Raw genomic sequence first — 22,446 nt, 5'->3', positions numbered from 1 at the left:
AAATGTCTCAGTGGTTCTCCAATATCTTCAAATAGATTGACTTTAGCTTGAGTTTTATTTTTCTTAGAGTAATAGTCTGAAATGAGAATGTCTCCATCCTTTTTCATTTTATGAATTAATTTCTCATATATTTATCTTCCTCTGAATATTTCTTATTGATCCTTTTCTTTGCAATTTCCATTTCATTGAAAATAATTCCTCTTCAAAACCATAAACCTCATATTTATGGCTAATTTCTACCTGCAGGTATAGGAAAAGAGATCCCTTGTCTTTCTCTAAGACTATGCTCCCAGAGAATCGTGGTAGGTTCTGTAATTGGGGCATTGCTGCAGGTAGAAAGTTTGACACTGGATTAATTCTGCTACTTCTAAGTTCCATTAAATTATCTGGATTGGGAAAATATAATTTTCTTAGATTCAGACTCAACACCTCAATAATAACAGTCCGGGAAATTCAATTTATGAACAATCTTTTGGTGGTCTTTATTCATTGCATGATGACAAGTTGACCTTAGGTTCTAGTAAAAAAATAAATTCCATTATCTTCACTCTTAGGAACTGGAAATTGGCCAGGCGTGGTGGCATACGCTTGTAATTACAGCATTTGGGAGGCTGAGATAGGAGGATCTGAGTTCATGGACAGCCTCAGCTACTACTTAGTGAGGCCACTCAGTGAGACCCTGTTTCAAAAATAAAGAATAAAAAATAAGGCTGAGGGTGTAGCTCAGAGGTAGAATGCCCCTGAGTTCCATACCTAGTACTGCAAAAATATAAGAACTGGTTATTGGTTATTTACCTATTTCTTTGACCAGTATACGGTCTAAAAATATGTCCCATTACTATAAGTCATGGCATATGTATGGATAAAGAGCCTAGGAGTGCTGAATTGGAAAGTCACATGATAGGGGTGTCAGGCACCTGAATTCTCAGGCTGACCCCATGACTAACAAGGTCAACATGCCTACCCAGGCAATCTAAGGGTGTAGTGAGGTATCTGGGATGTCATATACGTGTATTATGCTATTTAAGGTGTATAATTTGTTTAAAGAATAATATAGTGGAATTTAACAGTACCATAGACATGTACTACATTGTGAGTCTGGCAGCCTCAGAAATTCATGTCTCTATGCATGATTAGAATCACAGTGAGTAAATACACATGCCATGAATGTGGCAGCTACCTGGACCTACAAGATAGTGTCATATGTTTTGGGCACCAATATTGTTAAAAAACAAATACTGACAAAAAATATTTGGTGATTTTGTTGCTGTTCTCCAAGAGTTTGCCGTAGAGTTTGGAAGAGGATTTTTCCTTATACATACCTGGCATGCTAGTTTAAATCTTTCCAGCATGCAAACACAGAGACAAGGATAAGAAGGCAGGAATATCTGACTAGTATGTTCATGTGTAGTAGCCAATACATAGGTAAGTCTCCCTTGGAGTATAGCCCGGAGGTAGAAAGCCCCTGGGTTTCAGCCCCAGTACCACCAAAAAGAAAGGGGAGAGAGAGAGAGAGAGAGAGAGAGAGAGAGAGAGAGAGAGAGAGGAGAGGGGGGAATGCAGCTTTTGGTCTTTAGGTATATCTGTAAACTTCTATTTATTCTTTTTAAAGAGCAATTGGAAAAATATGGCAAAATTTTAATATGTGTTTCATTTTGACAATGGGTATGTGAATGCTTATTATACAATTATGCATTGCTTAACAACTGGGCTATGTTCTGATAAGTGCAGCCCTAGGAGATTTCACCTTTGTGGAAACATCATAGAGTAGACTTAAATGAACCTAGATGGTATAACCTACTACACAGCTAGATTATATAGCATACACATTAGTATAGCCTATTATTCCTAGGGTTAGGATGAGCAAAGGAACACAAAATTATGTTAAGCATAAGAGAAAATTATGCCATCAAGAGAATTCATAAATATAAGATAATGTGGCTGTGGACACATAACATGCATACAATTTTACAATCCACTGTTTTTTTGTAAGTAGGCATATATTCTAAAACAATAATAAAAGTATAGTATAATAAATACATAAACCAGTAATGTAGTTACTTATTACCAATATCAATTATTATATGCAGTACATATTGTATGTGTTGTCCTTTTATGCTACTAGTAGTGCAGTGGGTTCATTTATATCAGCATCATCACAAACACATGAGTAATGCTTTGCTCCACAAGAAGACAATGGTTACAACATCTCTGGGTAACTGTAATTTTTCAGTTCTGTTATAATTATAAGATATATATGCTTCATTGTTGATGAAAACTGTTATATGTTCATGACTGTATTACCTTCTTGATTGTGTGTTGGGTTCACAAAACTTCTCTCTAGCAAACCTCTGTCCTCATTCTTGTTAACTTCAGTATCCATGGAGGCAGTCTACCCAACAAAGAAACCTTTTAATCATTTTAATTGTCCTTCTGAATTAATTATGAACTAACCAGAGTTGTAAAACTAGCTCAGAGAGTCCCTATGTACTCATCACCAATAGTGCTATATCACTTAAATATAGTATCTTATCAAAGCCAGGAAGTTGGCCTTGGTTCAATACAATGACCTATGCCACAGATGCCATTTGGACTACACCAGGTTTTTCATGAACTCATTTTTCCTTTTTGGAGGAGGTTGCCTTTTTATGCCATATTTTGTCACTTGTGTAGACACCACCACCACATCAAGATAAGGAACTTTTTTTTCACCACACAAAAACTCCCCTGGGTTTTCTTATATAGTAAAATCCATTCTCAACCCACTTCTCAGATACCTGGCAACCACTGTTCTCCATCTCTACAATTTTGCCATTTCATAAATTTTGTATAAATAAGACAGCATCTAACTTTTTATTTGGGGTTTTATGCAGCTAAATGTCCTCAAAAATCCATCAAAGAATTTGCATATATCAACAACTTGTTGTTGTTGTTGTCTTAGTTGTGAAGTGATGTTATTATATAAATGTATTTTGCAAGAATTTTCCAGAGAAGATGTACTATTTTCTCATCAGCAATGTATCAAAAAATCCACCCTCTGTACATCCTTGTCAACATTTGACAATCTGTTTTTACTTTAGTCATCCTAAGAGATGTGTAGTATTGTCTTATGTGGGTTTCCTCTGAGGCTTCTCTTTGACTTGTAGATAGGGTTTCCTCTTGGTGTCTCTCATGGTCTTCCTTCTCTCTGTGTGTCCTAGTCTTCTTAGCAACATACCATTCCACCATTTGTGTTAGATTAAGTTTTACCCAGTGGCCTCATTTTTACTTAATCAACTCATTAGCCAGTGTTTCTCCAAAGATCATCATATTCTGAAATTCTAGGAGCCAGAGTTTTAACATCTGAACATTGTATAGATACAAATCAGCCCATAACAAGGATCTTATTAAGTATTTGGAAATGAGTCCACTAAAGAGCTTTTCTAAATGTTCTAAATACATTTTAACTCAAATGGCATTACTAAATACTGACAAGAAATTTAATTTTTCTGTAGCATACAACACAGAAAGGAAAGTTATAGGGAATAAGCCTTAATATTTTGAACATCTTTTCTAAATGAAAATAATAAATTTCACAAAGTGAACAGAGGAAAAAAAGTATATGTTAAGTGTGCTGAAGTCATTAGATTTCATAGTTAATCCACTTCTTTGTACTTGTAAATTAAAAGTAGAAATATAAGTTTACGCCGGGCATGGTGGCGCACGCTTGTAATCCCGACGCTTGGGAGGTGGAGACAGGAGGATCGCACAGGTTCGAAGCCAGCCGTGCTGGCTTAAGAGACCCTGTTTCCAAAAAATAAAAAAATAAAAAATAGATCTGGGAGTGTAGTCCAGGAGGTAGAAGGGCTTTCAGGAACCCCAGTACAAAAAAAAAAAAAAAAAAAGAAACAAGTTTACTATTCAAGCCAAATAATGATAAAAAAAAATAATGATGGTAACACGAGTAGTAAGTGGTGGCCTCTGTAAAATAGGATACAGAAAGACTTTGACCACTTCTCTAACAGCTGGAGGAAAGCTATACACATAATGCATTTCTGCTATGATAGAAAAAATACTAAAAATAAAAAGTGGGATCAGGCCATGATGAGCCTTGAATGACCACATAATATACTTTATCCTTTAGTTATAAGGCCCACAATTCCTGTTCACGTTGCTTGATGTTGCTTCGTAGACCTATAGCTGGTAATGAAAGAACAGAAGAGCCATTCATCATAGGGACATGAAGCAATTGGGTTGGAATGAAAGAAGCTGATACATGCATGAAGGGAAAGAAGGAACATACCAAGAGATCTTTTGGTGAAAGATTGTATCTGAAATGATTCTGGTCTTTGATTTGCTCCCAGTCCTATACAGGAAACCATCAAGACTTCCCAGAATCTTGATAAGCCTCACTTCATCACCAGTGTTCAGCTTCTCTAGGAGCTGTTTTGTTTCCTTTATAAAACAAAGAAATGTATTCTATTGTCACTCAACCTGAGAAAGGCTCTTCCTCCTTAGCACAAGTCAACTCTCCACTACTGTGGAAGATACAAATGAAGTCAAATAGATATTTCCCTCCTGATCCAACTCTCCACAGTCTCCCTTTATTCCAAACATTCATATCTGGTTTCACAGGGAGAATGCTGCCTCTTACATTCATTTTTGTAGCAAGGTGACATGTACACAGTGCTTCTCAGAGCTGAGCTGATGTAAACTCAGATTTCAGTGTTTTATTTGCTTTTCACAGTGATTTTCCTTTGTGTATCTCAAAAAGTGCCAGCAGAAAACAGGTGGCCCAAACTGGAATAACTGAATAGAACTTCACAAGAGTACTATTTAAACACTTGGTACATTTCAGGAAAGTAACAATGCATGATGATGCACCCTAAGGCAAGCAATGGTGAAGCATCATTTTCACCCCTAGACTTAAAAGAACACAGGAATGATCAGCTTCTATAGAGAGCACAGCCCTGGATACAGCTGTTGCTGGAGAAGAGAATGGCCAGGCAGGTGGAGAAGCCTGTCATTGTTGACATAGCCTCACAGGCAGAGAACTGAGAGATGGAAGCCCAAATGGTTCTCTTTCTGTGCCCCAATTTCCTGGTCATGCTGCCCTATGGCTCCATTTAACCAGAAAAGCATCCCACTGATGAATTTCATAGAAGTCATCCTCCTGAGATACCTAACAAGACAAAAGAAAATCTTTGTGGCACATGAGAGTATCCCCTATACCCCTTTGTGTCTCCCTGACCCCTGGGCTTTCTCTATCTAAATATCATCCAATCATTTCTTACATTGTAGTTATTTTCCTGTTTGCATTTTTTTTCTAGAGTCACTTTTATGGAGTAGTACCACAGTCACTAAGTATGCCTAAAAGTTGAATGTAATTTTAAAGAGGAAAACATTTTATTTTTTTTCAGTATTGATGATTAAACGTAGGGGTACTTCACCACTGAGCCACATCCCCAGCCCCTATATTTTATATTCTTTTATTTTGAAACACATCTCACTAAGTTGCCAAGGATAGCCTTGAGCTTGCAATCCTCCTGCCTCCACCTCTTAAGGAACTGGAATTGCAGATGTATACCACCACATCCCAATATGCTATTCCATATAAACTGGGCAGCTTTAATAGGGAACCATTATAATAGTAAATTAAATGTGAAGTAAGAGTAAATTAAATAAAGCACCTGGGATGGAAGCTCTAAGGTATCAGACTTAAGAACTTTGTAAAAATTGCTGCTATCTGACTCTAGAATTTTGCTCTAATCTTTTGGGGTTGCCTGTGGGAGCCTTGTGGTCTTACCTGACTCCCAACATCAACAGTACATCCAGGTTTCTGAACAAGAAGAGTGAGGGGTTACACTCCTTCCATGAATCCCATAACTCAGGAACTGGTTATATCATTTCTGCTCTCTCCTCCCGTTGCCCAGTACCTAGTTACATGGTGTTATCTGGCATCAAGGGAGACTAGGAAATGACATCTTTTTTTTTTTTTTTTTTTTGTGGTGGTGGTGGTATTTGGTTTCCTGGAAGCCTTACTACCTCAGGGCTCCATTCCCAGACCTATTTTATATTTTTGAAACAGGGTCTCTTAAGCCAGTGCGGCTGGCTTTGAACCTCCTTTGATCCTCCTGTCTTCGCCTCCCAAGCGCGAGGAGTACAAGCATGCGCCACCACGCCCGGCTGAAATGACATCTTTTTTGTTGTTTAAAATTCTGAGTATCACTATGTGACAAGAGGCAAATGTGTATTGTGGGAAACCAGCAGTCCCTTCAGCCCCTGACAGTCTCTCAGATTCTATACTCAGTGAAGATTCTTTGGGGGCTCCTCAGGAATAAAAAATACATGGCAGAGGACAGTACAAAAGGCTCAGACAGGGTTTCAGGAGACCAATGACTAGTGTAGGGCCCTCTCTTGATGTGATCTCAGGAAAAGTACCTTTGAGTCTTTAAGCCTCTATTCCTGTGTTGAGACTATTATAATAGATGTTCTTTAAGGAATACATGCTAAATATTGGGGCATAATAGTCATCAAAATTGGCATGACATCATACCCTAAAACATGTATACAAACTGAAAATTACATGTGTGAGGGGAACAGAGCTTCTGAGTTCTCTCCCACATCTTCTTCTGGGAGCTTGTCTCACTAACTGAGTACATGATGGACACCTTCACTCCTAGATGCCCCAACATTCATGGAGGAGGATATTTCCTCTTTCTACTTGAGACCTTCTGCCCAGGTATGTCCTCTAGATACTGAAGATATAATTACCTTTGTGACACCAGAAAGGGCTTCTGGATTCCGATACATTCTGATACTGGCTTCTACCCACTTTTCTTTGTTTCCTATTTGATGACTTCTTTTCTTCTCTGTTATGGTTAGATATAGAAAAATAAGATGCTCTCCCTAATATGTGAAAGCTAGGGAGGAAATGTGACATAAGAGGTACTTTAGACAAAGAATGAGAAACCTTAGATGAGCAAAGAAGGCGACCTAACTGAAGGAGACGGAAGGGGGAAAGAGGGAAGCACCCTAATGTGCAAGATGTACATTCACAAACATATCAAAGCCAATCACTAAGTCAAACTCAAGAAGGAAGGAGGGGGAAGGGAATGGAATGGGAATTGGGGAAGGGCTAAATGTGTGATATGTGCATGTATGCCTCTACTATTCTGTACCTCAAAATGATGTATAATTACAATGTACCAATAAATTAAAAAGTAAAAGGATGGAGAAGTATATATTCAAAACAAAAGCTAATTAAAGAAACAGTGAGTAACCATATAAATATCAGAGGAAAGAAAAAACAGACCTCACAACAGAGAATATTACCAGACATCAAAAGGAACATTTTATGATAAAGAAATTGCTATATCGACTACCTAACAATTGTAAATGTATGTGCATATAATGAAAGACCTTAAAAACACATTAAATAAGAACTGATAGAACTGAAAGGAGAAACAAAGCCATACAAATATGGGATTTTCAACATTCCTTAGTTATTGATAGAACAATTCAAAAGAGAGAATCAATAAGGATAGAGAAGACATTGACCTTGGCCAAGAGCCAACTTGACCTAAATGACACTTCGGAAGCCATTCATCCAACAAGAGTGGAGCACATTTATTTTCAAGTGTGCACAAGACATAAACAACATAATTGAAATTATTAGAAAAAGAAATATTTAAAATCAGTAAGTTATACTTTGACCTTAAGATATTAGAAAGAGCCGGGCGTGGTGGCGCACGCTTGTAATCCCCGCGCTTGGGAGGCGGAGACAGGAGGATCGCGCAGGTTCGAAGCCAGCCGTGCTGGCGTAAGAGACCCTGTTTCAAAAATATAAAATAGGTCTGGGAGTGTAGCCCGGAGGAAGAAGAGCTTCCAGGAACCCCAGTACCACCAAAAAAAAAAAAGATATTAGAAAGAGAAGAGCATAGTGCCAGGCGTGGTGGCACATGCTCATAATCCCCACATTTGGGAGGTGGAGACAGGAGGATGGCACAGGTTCAAAGTCAGCCTCGCTGGCTTAAGAGACCCTGTTTCCAAATAAAAGTATAAAATAGGACTGAGAGTGTAGCCCGGAGGTAGAAGGGTTTCCAGGAACCCCAGTACCACCAAAGAAGAGAAAGAAAGAAAGAAAGAAAGAAAGAAAGAAAGAAAGAAAGAAAGAAAGAAAGAAAGAAAGAAAGAAAGAAAGAAAGAAAGGAAGGAAGGAAGGAAGGAAGGAAGGAAGGAAGGAAGAGAAGCATATTAAATATATTGCATGTGAAAAGAAGAAAATAACTGAGATAAGGTTGCAAATTAATGGAAATGAGAACAAATAAACAATACAGAAAATCATTTAAACTGAACATCTTTTAAAGATCAATAATACTGGTGACTACATGCTTATGGTAAAAAGTAAAGAACTTATAGCCAGGCGTGGTAGCACAAGCTTGTAATCCCTGCACTTGGGAGGCTGAGACAGGAGGATCGTGCAGGTTCAAAACCAGCCTCAGCTACTTAGTGAGGCTCTCAGCAACTTAGTGAGACCCTGTTTCCATATAAAATATAAAATAGGTCTTGGGAGTGTAGCCCAGCAGTAGAAGGCCTCTGGGTTCCATCCTCAGTACCACTAAATAAATAAGAAAGGAAGGAAGGAAGGAAGGATGGATGGAAGGAAGGAAGGAAGAAAGAAAGAATTGTTAATATCAGGAGTAAATGTCAGAACATTTATGACTCACCTCAGAAACATAAAAGATAATTACAAACTAAGATGAAAAATTGAGACTTCCGGGAAGATGGCGACCGAGAAAAGCGGGGCTTAAGAGCCCCGCTAACAACAAATCTCCATTACCACAAAATCAGCGCCTTTCATAGCCAGAAAACACCATCACCAGTGAAACAAAAAATCACCAGGCTCCAGAGAGAAAGCGGACTGAGAACAGAGCCACAGAGGAGATACACCGGCCTTGCACCCGAGGACGCGGCAGACGCGGCAGCAGCGCCATACTGCCAGAGGCACCAGCGAATTCACGGAACGGCTACAGCAAACCGAGGTGAGCCACTGCGGAAGAGCTAGGCGGGATTTCTCTGCGCAGAGAGCATCTAAAGCAAATAAAACTTCAGACTAAAAAAGTCCCATAAAAAAGTGTCAAAAATTCTTATAAGGCTGGATTGGCCTTGTTGTTTCCTGTTTCTGAGAAGACTCACTTCATTCCATTTTTTTTTTAATGTTTTTTCCATCTGGAGATCTTCATGTTTTTCTAAGATTTTTTCCAACCTGATCCTTAAGTCTTAAAGCCTCAGCCTTATTAGTCTTCTGAATTTTCCCCTTTTTTCAATAATCTTAGTGTGGATCCAGCTTGTGCCCAGAGCATGCCTTGCTCCAAAGCATCTGACCCTAAGGCTTCCTCACCAATGCTCGGGATTTATGGACCTTAAGAAAATCATTGATCCTTATAAACATCATCTGCTTAGGTGCTCTATTCAGAAACTGTCTCTTCTCTTCCTGCTCATGAATCTGCTTATTTAGGATAGCCTTGATTCTTCTACCAGTTCCAAAGTAAAACTCTTCACTTCTGTAGAAAAGAGAATCATGGCCGGGCGTGGTGGCGCACATGAAGGCAGAGACAGGAGGATCGTGCAGGTTCGAAGCCAGCCTGCTGGCCTATGAGACCCTGTTTCCAAAAATAAAATAGGTCTGAGAGTGTAGCCCAGAGGTAGAAGGGCTTCCAGGAACCCCAGTACCACCAAAAGAAAGAAAGAAAGAAAGAAAGAAAGAAAGAAAGAAAGAAAGAAAGAAAGAAAGAAAGAAAGAAAGAAAGAAAGAAAGAAAAGAAAGGAAGGAGAATCATGAAGAAAGAAGAGCATTAACTCAGGTCAAGAAACAAAATTATAACTCTGTTCTCTTATAGCCCAGAGTGATAAATTTCAATGATAAATTTCAGAAGAAGAAATGCCTCAGTCTCTAGTAGATGCACAATCTTTCCAGCATTCTGAAATGCTCCTGCAAATGGGTTAAGATCTAGTACCAGAACCAGAGAATAAAATATAAATCATGGCAGAAACGAAATGAGCCAAAGAATAGAAGTGGTGTGACCTAGAAGGCTCCGTATCCCCAGGATACCCAAGCATCTATTGTCAAGGTTGCCTGGCAACACATCTAGAAACTTGCCAATGTAAAGCAATCAGACCTGGAACAACCCAGCTTGGAGCCACCAGACATGAGATAGTCAATGCAGAGCAGCCATTCCTGAAATAGCCAGACCTGGTACTTGCAAAGCTTGGAACAATCAGGGCTGGAATAATTTATTCCTTAACAGTGGAGAAGAATCTCTACTGCCCTACATGCAGCTCCAGTAAAATTTCTCTGCAAGTTATTTGGACCCCATCTTGGAAACTGATGGAAAAAACTAACATTCTGGTATCCCACAAACTATAAATTTATTCCTAAATTGCTCCATAAACCTACAACATAAAGATGTGAGTGAAGATGAGTCTTTTCAATTTCATTCTGGGCAGTGGCTGAATTTCCTCCTTCCCTGTAAGAGTCTTCTTGTTCTAGAGCTATGCATCTCTTCCTGATGTCCTGGTTTTCATTGTCCCTGTTGTGTTCATTTGGAGAGTGAGATTAGGTGTTTAGAGAAGTGAAAAGAAAAAGGAAAGCATTTTGAGTCATTAACAGTGGCAATTTGTGGGAAGGCAAGTAAATGGCAAAAAGGTTAATTAGTAAAGCTTGTCAATATAAATTCCTCTAATACCATCTCTAGAGAGTGAAGGGCTAGTAGAGGTTCCCAAACTTGTTGGCTTACCACCCTCTTTTCAGAAAAAAATTACTTAGTCCCCCCACCCTGGACACTTATACCATCCTTTATTTTTATTCAATGCCCTGCAATTGTACCTGGGGTTGCTACCACCCACCTGGATCATGGGGGCGGAGAGGCTCTATCACCCATTTTTTTTGTAACGGGGATGGAACCCAGAGGCATTCTACATCCAAGCTACACTCTCAACCCTATTTTTTATTCTTTATTTTGAAACAGGGTCTCACTGAATTGCAAAAGGCCTTACTAAGTAGTTGAGACTGGCCACAAACCATGATCTTCCTGTCTCAGCTTTCCAAATGCTGGGATTACAACTGTATGCTGCCACACCCGACTTCTATCACCCACTTTTGGAATCTATGGAAAGTAATCTACAATGGCTAACCTTTATTCTCCCTCATAGAAGAGGCAGGACACCATCTGTCTTCGTAAATCCATATTGTGATTTTAGGCAAATGGAGGACCAGCTTTCCCTATCTTTTCCTTACTGGTTTTTGGCTCAACACTCCTATTTGGGGATGGCATTTTCTGTTCTCCCATAAGAGCACTGAACCATGAAGATATTTCCTCTCATGTTAGCACTGATTGGTAGAGTCTATGGAGAGCTGTCCCTAGAATTTCAGGACTCAGTGTGATGGGATTCTTGGATCCATTAACTATGTCTGACATGGTAATAATACGGGTCTGACATGAGTGGGGTTTTGTGCTTCCTTGACTTCCTCCGACCCTTTGGGCTCTGTGCTTTGCTAAAATTCCTAATTTATTCATTAATAGTGTAGAAATATATTTGGCTGCATAGTGATCAAATAGTACAAGTTTGGCTGATTTTAGTAAAAAGGAATAAAGTAATTATTTTACCATTTTAAAATCCTTATAAAAATATTAGCTAAGATAATTCAGCAATAATAATAATGATAATGATATAACACAACAAAATGGGATTTTTTCTAAAAATACAATGTTCTTTAAATATTCAAAACCCAATCAACATACATTTCTGTCCTAAGTTGGGGGCTGAAGAAACACAGCAGAGAACTGTCCCTTCCTCGGCTTACAGCCCAGCACTAAGAGCAAGTAGTACTCATCTACCACTAGGGCTGACTATGCACACCCACAGTGATGTTTCTTACAGAGCAAACGTGGAGGCATGGCCCAAAGCTTCAGGCATCGTGGGAATGGTAAGAAAAGCCCACTGGCCTCTCAGACTCCATCCTAACTAAGCACAAAGCAGCAGCACCCCATCATTACAGACATGTGAAGCCTCCCCTGTGGTGAGGTTATCAATACAAACACCACCCAGACTTATTCACCTTCTGTCTAGATTAGCTCAGCCACCACATACTAATGGCCTGACAGAGGAGGCATGACCGTTTCCATACTGAACACCATCTGCCTCTGTCTCTAGATCTAGAGTAAAAGTTTTGGAGTCTGATGCCAGAAAATAGAATGGGGGAAGTAGTAAAGAAAAATGGAAAAGTAAGTGTAAAAAATAAAATGCGGCGGGTCCCATCGGCGCACAGATACACGCGCGGGTTCCATCAGCACACAGATGCACGCAGGAGTCCGATATAAGTATGCCAAAAGCCTTTATTCGTGGAGAGTCGGCCGCCAGCCCCCGTGAGCCCGCGGGGGCTAGGGGGGAAGAGCATGCCTCTCTGTCTCTGTCTGCGTGTCTCTATCGGGCTTCTGTGTCCCTGAGGTGGCATCATCTACCTTAAATCGAGGGGAGTGGTCTCTTCTGTGAATCACGAAGCTCTGCCTCCTAGCTTTCAGCCCCGCCCCCTGTGGGGCAGGGGGCTCAAACCTTTCATCCTGGCCTCTTTGACTAAGGGGGGGTACAGCACGATGATTACCCCCTCTAGTTACTTCCTGCTGTGAAGGGGCGTCATCAGGGACCCCAGGCCGGGAGAAATCGGGGTCTGAGTCCACCGGAAGGGGGGCAGGTGGGTGTGGTCGCAGCGAGAGTTGGAGGTTACCCTGGAGAGCTCGGTGATGTGGTTTAACAGGCAAGGTACTATTAAAGAAAAAAGAAAATCGTGAGAGTGGATCCCAGGCTGGGCAGGAGCCCTTTTAGATATGAGGCAGATTGTCATTAGATCTATTAATACAAATAGCAGCATTTCCCTGAGGAAAACATGTGCCACCCCTTTAGCAGTTTTTCATTAGACCAGAGTCATTAATAGCAGCAACTCCTGGAGAGGACCCCACACCACTCTTTTCAGCATTGAGTGGGTATGGATTTGTCTGGTCAAACAAACACCTGTTACTGTGTCAGGAGCATCAGTTACCAATTTTAGAGGTTTAATACTTATGGCAATTTGGCATCTGAAGAGGGAGAGCACCATAATATGTAAACAAGTGGACCTGCTAAAATATAAACATCAAAGAGAGTTATGTCGAGAGAAACAAAGTTTAGTGGGTCCCAACACTGTGCAAGAGAATTTGTCCTGGAGCTGTTGTAATGGGGCCCTTTTAGATACGGCCTAAGCCGTGGGCAGAGGCAGGAGAGCTTGCCGTCATCACCCTGGACCGAGATTGGGGAGGAAGACTAAGGCCTGAAAGATTGAGCAGGCCATCAAAGAGGAAACTGGCTTACCCTGTACCTGTAGAGTTACCCTGGGCCAGCAAAGAAGATGGAGGAAGGAGGATGAGGGGAAAAAGGAACATGGACCCAGACCACACCTTCTGCACCAGCCACCTCACAAAATGGGGCCAGGAGAGAGGGAGATGGGGCTTGTAACTCGGCTGAGTCAGACCCCGGCACCCATGTTTCCTCGCAAAATGGCAGCCATGAGTCCTCAGAACTCAGTAAGTTGAAACAAGACTATAATAAATGAAATGAGAGTCTTGAAAGTAGATTAGCTATTATTTTCTCTAGTTGACAGAGGTATACAGTTTTGGAGTGTATGTATGTGTGTGTGTTTATGTTACTGGAGATTGAACCTAAGAAGTTCTACTTCTGAGCTATACCCCCAGCCCTCTTTTATTTTTTATTTTTAAACAGTGCCTCACGAAGTCCCCGAGGGCCTCACTAAGTTGCTGAAGTTGGCCTCAAGTCTGCAATCCTTCTATCTCAGTGTCCCAAGTACTGGAATTACAAGTATCCACTGCCACATTCAGCTAGCCATTTCTATTCATTTGGGTTGTGCCAAACTATGCAAGCGATCTCTGCATCCCCATCAATAGAAAATGAAAAATCAGTACTTCTTTCCAGCTACTGCACTGGTTCTTGCAGCCCATAGATTCTTTCTCTCAGCTCCCCCTTCTGGACAACCTGAGCTTCGCACCACAGGAACTGTGAGTGAAGACTGAATACTTATCCCAGAATCAGGTGAGTGCCCCAGTCACTTCACAGAAAGCCTTTTCCTGTCCTTGCAGCTCTCTAGTGCTTTCCATGAACAGAGAGCAGGACAGAATCCTGTCCTCAGGGTAAATTCTCCTCAACACACTATCCCACAGAGATACAACCATTTGTTTCAGTCATGCTCCCTGGGGAGAAAGCTCTCAAATTTTCCCCAGAGTTGCAAATACAACAGTACTGTTCTCATTATCTCATTATAGTGCTGATGTGTGCAGATTCCTGAACTGGAGATTATCTGTCGCTGAGTAGCAACCAACATCCAAGATGCCCCACTCATGGGGCCTCCATTCCATCCCCAGGGAATCACAAAATGAACCCAGAAACCAATTTAAAAGGACTTCCACTGAGAAAAGTATGGACAATTTTAGCAACAAAATAATACCAGATTCTACAATGACATGGCAATATAAATGAATAAATGTAGATAAGGGAAAATATTTCTTAATAATAGCCAACTCAAAATTGAAGAAACTAGCAACCATTGCAATAATAATTAAAACCAGTGAGCTAAAATAGGGTGAGAAACAGAACTTAATATAGCCTCCATATATTTCCTCACAAAGTTTTTACTGTCGACTAAGGTGATAGCAGTAGTAGAGAAAGATAAGGGACACCATTTGTATCAAGTGATCAAGTTAATGCCACCAGTGATGAGACACATTCACATTGTTTTAGATGCAGTGAGAACACAGTATCACTTCTGTCCTATTCTGGCCAAGGGTGTAGCCTAGGTCTAATTGCAAGGAAATACTGCACCAAACCAAGTGTAGAAACATTTTACAAAATGACCAGCCTATAATCTTTCAAAATGTGTCCATGTCATGAAATTGAAGGAATAGCTGAGAATCCGTGCAAATTGAAGGAGAGCTGAAGACAGGGAAATGAATGCGATGTGAATCTTGACTAGGGCCTTCTGCAATACAGGACATTCTTGTTGTTCTTGTCGTTGTTTGTTGTTGTTGTTGTTGTTGTTGTTGTTGTTGTTGTTGTTTGGTACCAGGGATTGAACCCAGGGGCATTCTACCTCCAAGCTATACTCCAAGCCCTACTTTTAACTCTTTATTTTGAAACAGGGTCTAAGTTGTGGAGGGCCTCACTAAGTATCTGAAGCTGGTGGCAAACCCCTGATCCTCCTGTCTCAGCCTCCCAGGTACTGGGATTACAAGCATGTGCCACCATACCCGGCATAAAGGACATTCTTGATGATGTTGGAAAAGGAAGGAGGCTCTAAGAATAGTGCACAATATGCTTTGTACTATTATTGCAATTTTTCTATGACTTTAAAATTGTTTCACAATAAAATGTTTTGGTTTTGGGGTTTTTTTGGGGTTTTTTTGTGTGTGTGTTTTGTTTTTGGTGGTACTGGGGTTCCTGGAAGGCCTTCTACCTCCTGATACACTCCCAGACATATTTTTATACTTTTTTATGTGGAAACAGGGTCTCTTAAACCAGCGCGGCTGGCTTCGAACCTGCGCAATCCTCCTTTCTCTGCCTCCCAAGCATGGGGGTTACAAGCGTGCGCCACCACACCCAGCCACAATAAAATGTTTTTTAAAAGCTTATATTTTAAGCCAGGCATGGTGGCACACACTTGTAATCCCAGCGCTTGGGAAGCCGGGACAGGAGGATGGCACAGGTTCGAAGCCAGCCTCAGGTACTTAGTGAGGCTCTCAGCAACTTAGTGAGCCTGTTTCCAAATAAATTATAAAATAGAGCTGGGGGTGTAGCCCGGAGGTAGAAAGCCCCTGGATTCCCCCCCCCAGTACCACAAAAAAAGCTTATATTTTAATTTTTGAGGAAGAGGAAAATGCTGAGAAGCACTTGAGGAAGAGTCCTAAAAGTGTGTATAGTAGTATTTCTCCATTTTTCCCCAGAGGGTAACTGCAATGCAAATATTTGGGTAAAGGGGGAAACCCAGATGTACTGAGGGCTATTTTATTTTTAGATGCTGAGCTGACTCAGAAACCCAGGGACCCAGATGTACTGAGGGCTATTTTATTTTTAGATGCTGAGTTGACTCAGAAACCCAGGAACCTGAAGCTTCATCATTGTCCCCTGTTAAAGAAGTCTCACCTAGAATTCCTAGCCCACGTATGTCTGAATCCACTGGGTCCACAGACCAACTGATGGTCATCTCTTCAATTCTCAAATATAACCTTGGAATGGATGGACTTAGCAGCACAGCCTCATGTTGGTTCCTTGACCTATGGTAAGATGACTACCACCACCGTAAGAATGATCAAGCGTTCAAGCGTAATCCCATGAAGCTACACCTTCTTTGCTTTAGTCAGGTTTTCTCATTGCTGTGACCAAATTGTCTGACAAGCACAACTTAGTAGAAGAAAGCTTTATTGGGGCTCGTGGTTTCCATGGTTGGCTGGCACTGTGGTAGCAGGGTGTCATGGTGGAGGGATGATACCTTCACATCATGGTGACTGGAGGCCAAAAGAGAAGAGCCAGGCATGGTGGTACACACTTGTAATCCCAGTACTTGGGAGGCTGAGGCAGGAGGATTGCAGGTTCGAGAACAGCCTCAGCAAGAAGTGAGACTCCTATCAACCTAGTGAGACCCTGTTTCAAAATAAAAATTAAAAATGAGACTGGGAATGTAGCTCAGAGGTAGAATGCCCCTACGTTCAATCCCCAGTGCCACAAAAAAAGAGAAAGAGAGAGAAGGAGGAGGATTCTGGATATATAGAGAGAGTCCCCACGACCACAACCTCAGTGAGCCATCACTTCCAACTATGCCTCCCTCTGAACCTTCCTTCAATGGGACCATGCTTTAAACACATGAGCTTTTTAGGACATATTGAACCCAAACCCTAACACTTTTATAGTAAAAATAGTATATAAAAATAGCATAGTAATCCAGGAGAATGGAAGAGATTCGCATTACCCTCAAAGATTTGAATGGTGCAGGGATGGTTGTTGTAAGATTGAATGAGCGTGTGTGTCCCCCAGTCGCATAGAGACACGCCGAGATCTATAATCGGTCTTACGGATATCTTTATTTGTGGGAGATCGGCCTCCAGCCCCCGCGTGGCCGCGGGGGCTGGTGGCGGGGGAGAGCGTGCATCCCTCCCTCTCGGGCTCCTCTCTGAACTCTGCACTCTCTTCTTCCGGACCCGGGAGGCCTGGTTCCCTCCCGGAATCGCAGAGCTCCACCTCCTAGCTTCCGGCCCTGCCCCCTGTGGGGCCGGGAGTGACTCACACCTTACAGTTGTCTGAATGGTTTATCAATTTATTGCCATGGTCTGACTGGTAAAAAGAAAACCAAATAGCAGGTCTTTCAAACTATAGTACTAATTGCTGCTGCTGAGCCAGACTTGATATCATTACTTGAACATAGCAACCTGGACTCTGATATATGACATTTCTTTTGAACTGGAAAATACCTTCTTTTAATGCCTATCAGGAAGGAGGATCAGAAGTGCTTCACTTCAAATAGGATGGACAAGACTGTATTACACTTATACTCTCTGTCAGAATATGCTGTGAAGCTAGAAATGTATTGGTTCACTATATTGGTGACATCATTTTTTTGGTACCGTGGATTAAAGCCAGAAGCATTCTACCTCTGAGCTATACCCCCTACCCTTTATATTTTGAAACAGGGTCTTGCTAAGTTGCTGAGGCTATCCTTATGATGACATATTAATATGGCCTGAGGATCAAGTAGTAGCAAATGCTCTGTAAATCCAAAAGATACACATACAAAAACACAAGGGCCTTCCTTATCTGTGACGTTTTTAGAGGGTTAGTAGTTTTAGGCATGCTGGAACATCCTCTTCAAAACAAAAGACAAAATGACATAAGCTGTACTTCCACGAACCAAGCAAAGAGCTCAAGGCTTGGTAAGTGTCTTGGGTTCTGGAGACAGCATATTTCACACAGAGGGATGCTACTGCAGTCCATTTATTTTTCAAGGACTGTGGGTGTGTGTGTGTGTGTGTGTGTGTGTGTGTGTGTGTGTGTGTGTGTTGCTAGGGATATAATACAGGTCTTTTAGGTGGTAAGCACCCTACCACTGAGCTACACCCCCATCCCCTAATTCATTTTACTGAGTTGTGTGGAAGGATGTCAGTTTTGAGGGGAATGTCGGTTACAAAACCCAAAGCAAGAAAGGGTTCTGCAATAGGTTTAGTCTTCAATAAAAGCAACACTGCCGCTTCGGCCATATGACCCAGAGATCCTGTGGGGAGCCATTAAGGTTTTCCCCTTATCTTTACTAAAAACATACTTCTGACTGACTGCCCAGAGTCCACAAGGTTTGGGGCCTTGAAAGCTTCAAGGTTACTAATGCTAATGACGATATTGTTCTGTCTGAGCTAAGACTAGGTTTGTGTTGCATCAGGGTATTGTTTGACCTGCCTGGCCATTAGAATTTTCCCTCCAGGGTAACCTAAAGCAAAAAACTATAAATACCACTAGAGAAGAAGCCCCACTATCGGCCAGTAGAGATATCGACCCGGGAGTTGACTGGCGATCCTTCCATGCTTAGGAATAAATCATATTTGGAATTTAATTCTTAAGAGTTATATTATTTCATCCTCACTCCTCTCTTCAGAACCCGTACTTTTGCCGGCTGGCTCCAGCAGATCCCCGGTACTAGAGATATTTGGGTAGAAAAAGAAGATATGTGAAAGAGGTAGAAATGTCTGGCAATTCCTTACAAAGTTAAACATAGAGTTACCATATATCCCAGAAATTCCACACTAAATTCCAAAAGAAATGAAAATATATGTCCACAGAAAAACTTATGCATGATATTCATAGCAACATTATTCATAATAACCAAAAAGTGGAAACTACCTAACTGTATATTAACTAATGAATGAATAAACATAATGTGGTATATATATGCAAAGTACTATCATTTGGCAATAAAAATAATGAAATACTAATCTATGCTATAAAACAAATGAAAATTTAAAACATTTTGTTCAGTGAGAGAAGCCAGATATGAGAAAACACAATATATGTTTTTATTTGTGTAAAATACCCAGAATTGAAAAAGTAATAAAGATTAAAAAATTGAGGGGCAGAGGCAGAGGGGAAGGATGAGGAACAGGAATAGGGAATAACTGCTAAAGGATACAGGATTTTTTGGGAGATAAAGAAATTAGATGGTGATGATGTTTATACAGCTCTGTAAACATAATTTTAAAAACCACAACACTATATCTTTGTATCACACATAAAAATCCCACTAGAGGGCATCCACTGCAAAACAAGCTTAAAACAACCAAGTGACTAAGACCAGCAGCTGTCAGCCAGTCTGTGTCCTTGGCCACCCCCATGCTGGAACCATTGATCATGGATAGAACAGCCATGGTGGTAGAGAAGAAAGGGACATGCGGGCCCTGTGGCACAGTCTCACTCTTATCAAGGTTGACCTGGCCACCATACTGCTGCTGACTGTCTGCTGTGGTTTGAATATGAGTAGCATCCCTAAAATGTCCATATGATAAGAGTGGGTATAGGAGGTTATTTCTTGATAGTAGTGGGACTTTTTTTTTTTTTTGGTGGTACTGGGGTTCCTGGAAGCCCTTCTACCTCCGGGCTACACTCCCAAACCTATTTTATACTTTTTATTTGGAAACAGGGTCTCTTAAACAGGCGTGGCTGGCTTCGAACCTGTGTGATCCTCCTGTCTCCGCCTCCCAAGTGCAGGGATTACAAGCGTGCACCACCACGCCCGGCGTAGTGGGACCTTTAAGAGGTGAATGTTAGTGGGAGATCCTTTGGACAGAGAGGGAGTACCCATGAAAGGGATTATGATATCTCCAGTGTGTGTGTGAATGTGGGTGTGTCTGTGTCTGTGTCTCTCAGCTCCAATTCATTATGTGAGTATTTTGCTCCTACACTTGTTCCCACCATGATGAGCTGCCTTCACCACAATCCACCCCAATGGAGCCACATGATCTTGGACTCAAACCTCCAAAACTGTGAACTAAATAAAACCTTTCATCGGAGCCTGCCTAGAGGTTAGACCGGTGCTGGGGCCAGCGAGGCCGGCATCGGAGCCTGCCGTGAGGCAAAGCTGGTACTGGGGCCTCCGAGGCCAGGATAAGAGCCTGCCGAGGGGTTAGGCCGGTGCTGGGGCCAGCAAGGCCGGCATCGGAGCCTGCCATGAGGCAAGGCCGGTACTGGGGCCTCCGAGGCCAGGATAAGAGCCTGCCGAGGGGTTAGGCCGGTGCTGGGGCCAGCGAGGCCGGCAGCGGAGCCTGCCGTGAGGCATGACCAGTGCTGGGGCCTCCGAGGCCGGGATCGGAGCCTGCCGAGGGGTTAGGCCGCTGCTGGGGCCAGTGAGGCCGGCATAGGAGCCTGCCGTGAGGCAAAGCCGGTACTGGGGCCTCGAGGCCAGGATTAGAGCCTGCCGAGGGGTTAGGCCGGTGCTGGGGCCAGTGAGGCCGGCATCGGAGCCTGCCTTGAGGCATGACCAGTGCTGGGGCCTCCGAGGCCGGGATCGGAGCCTGCCAAGGGGTTAGGCTGGTGCTGGGGCCAACGAGGCCGGCATTGGAGCCTGCCATGAGGCTAGGCCGGTGCTGGGGCCTCCGAGGCCGGGATTGGAATCCTGCCAAGGGGTTAGACCAGTGCAGGGGCCAATGGCCAGCACCGGAGCCTGGCGTGAGGCAAGTTCACTCCTGCGGCCTCCAAGGCCGGGACCAAAGCCAGCTTAGGGGTTAGACCGGTTCAGGGGCCAGCGAGACCAGAACTGGGGCCTCCCATGAGGCAAGGCCGCTGCTTGAGCCAGCGAGGTCTGGATCAGTCCACTGAGTAGCCAGACCACTACTGGGACCATCAAGAGTGGGATTGGTACTTGCAACGCAGCATGCACAGAGAAATATCGCAGAAAATATAAATCAGACGCTTCTCTTAATCAGCAATAACTAGGAGGAAAAGGGCAACAGGAAGAGGTTGAGCTATAGAAAGGGCCCTATAGTGAAGCAACTAATGTGACCCATCAGAGGGTATGTAATACTGGAGAATGGAGCCTCTTTAAAACATAGGAGGTACATAAACAAATGTATCAAAGTAAATCACCAAAGAAGTGTGGGATGGAGGGAGGGGGAGGGAATGGGATGGGGGCTGGAGGAGGGCTAAATGGAAGATGTGTGTTTGTATATCCTCTCAAGTCTTGTACTCCAATGTGATTGATATATGACTACAATGCACCAATTTAAAAAATAAATTAATTTAAAAAAAAAGAAATCATGAACAAAATTTTTCCATAATTAACCTGTGAATATGATTTTCCCTTACTTCCATTGTCAGTAGCTCTCATTAATTACTGTTTGGGGAGGCATTGATTCAGAAACCAATTATTTTACTGGAGAAAGAAAAAGAAAAAAACTTGCTAGTCAGAAAATAATGACTTATTTGTTTAGGACTATTCTTCATGCCATGCTTACTACTAAATAAATGGTATTTCTTAAAACCACTGTGTTAATATGTATGTGAAATGTTCTACCATATTTCAGAGATTTTTTTTTCTCTTTGCTTTGTCTGTTTTTCTCTCCAAATAAAATAACTTTTTCTATGCAAAAATAAAAAATAAAATAAATAAAATAAAACCTTTCTCTTTAAAAAATTAGTAGCCTCGTGTATTTTATTGTAGTAATAAAAACTGACTAATGCAATGTATTTGTCAGTAAGATTAACTGAGGCCACCCAATATAGTTACATCTCTCAAGCATGTCAACCAGCCACATGTTAGCATCTGGGTACTAGTTCGAACCTCGCATCTAGGAAGTGACAGCAGTTCATCCTGACTAGGGTTGGTAGACATTCTAGGCCTAACCATTTGCCTTTCCTGCCCACACTGCCTCCACCAGCACCATTATCCAAGGGCTCATGGAGTCCAAGTCAGGAACAAGGTGAGGCAAGCAAGGATCCTGGGTTACAAAACAGTCACATCTTAAAGTTGGATCCAAGACAACACACTCACCTTGCCCTAGACCCAGCTCTGAAGAGGGTAGCTGATTCACCAACATGAAACTATACACAGCATCGTGTTGTACCAAGGTACTCTCTCAGTGGACACTCCTCTTACCATGTACCATATAATCCACGACTGATAGTGGGAAAGAGGCCTCTTACAGATATAACTGTTATGACAAATATTTGTAAACCAAGGGCATTTTTAGGTAGAAGATCCTCTAAAAGAGGGATTACTTTAATCTAGGAACCAAAAGATGGATGCTGGAGTGGCCCCATTACTCCTGCTCGTGGAATTTGGTCTTTCTATGCATGAAACTCTGGGCTATGGATGTCTAGAAGTCCTGGTTCCCA

At 41.9% G+C, this 22,446-nt stretch overlaps 1 pseudogene across 1 annotated transcript in view; it reads left to right on the top strand.

Moving 5' to 3' along the window:
• The window catches only part of LOC308259400 (splicing factor 3B subunit 4-like), a 51,151-nt pseudogene that overhangs the window by 9,274 nt on the left and 19,431 nt on the right, over nucleotides 1-22,446 (top strand). The gene's annotated exons all lie outside the window — the stretch shown is intronic.

The sequence above is a fragment of the Muscardinus avellanarius genome (assembly GCF_963383645.1).
Source record: "Muscardinus avellanarius genome assembly, chromosome: 1".
NCBI classification, from domain to species: domain Eukaryota; kingdom Metazoa; phylum Chordata; class Mammalia; order Rodentia; family Gliridae; genus Muscardinus; species Muscardinus avellanarius.
This window is presented reverse-complemented; position numbering and strand designations above follow the sequence as displayed.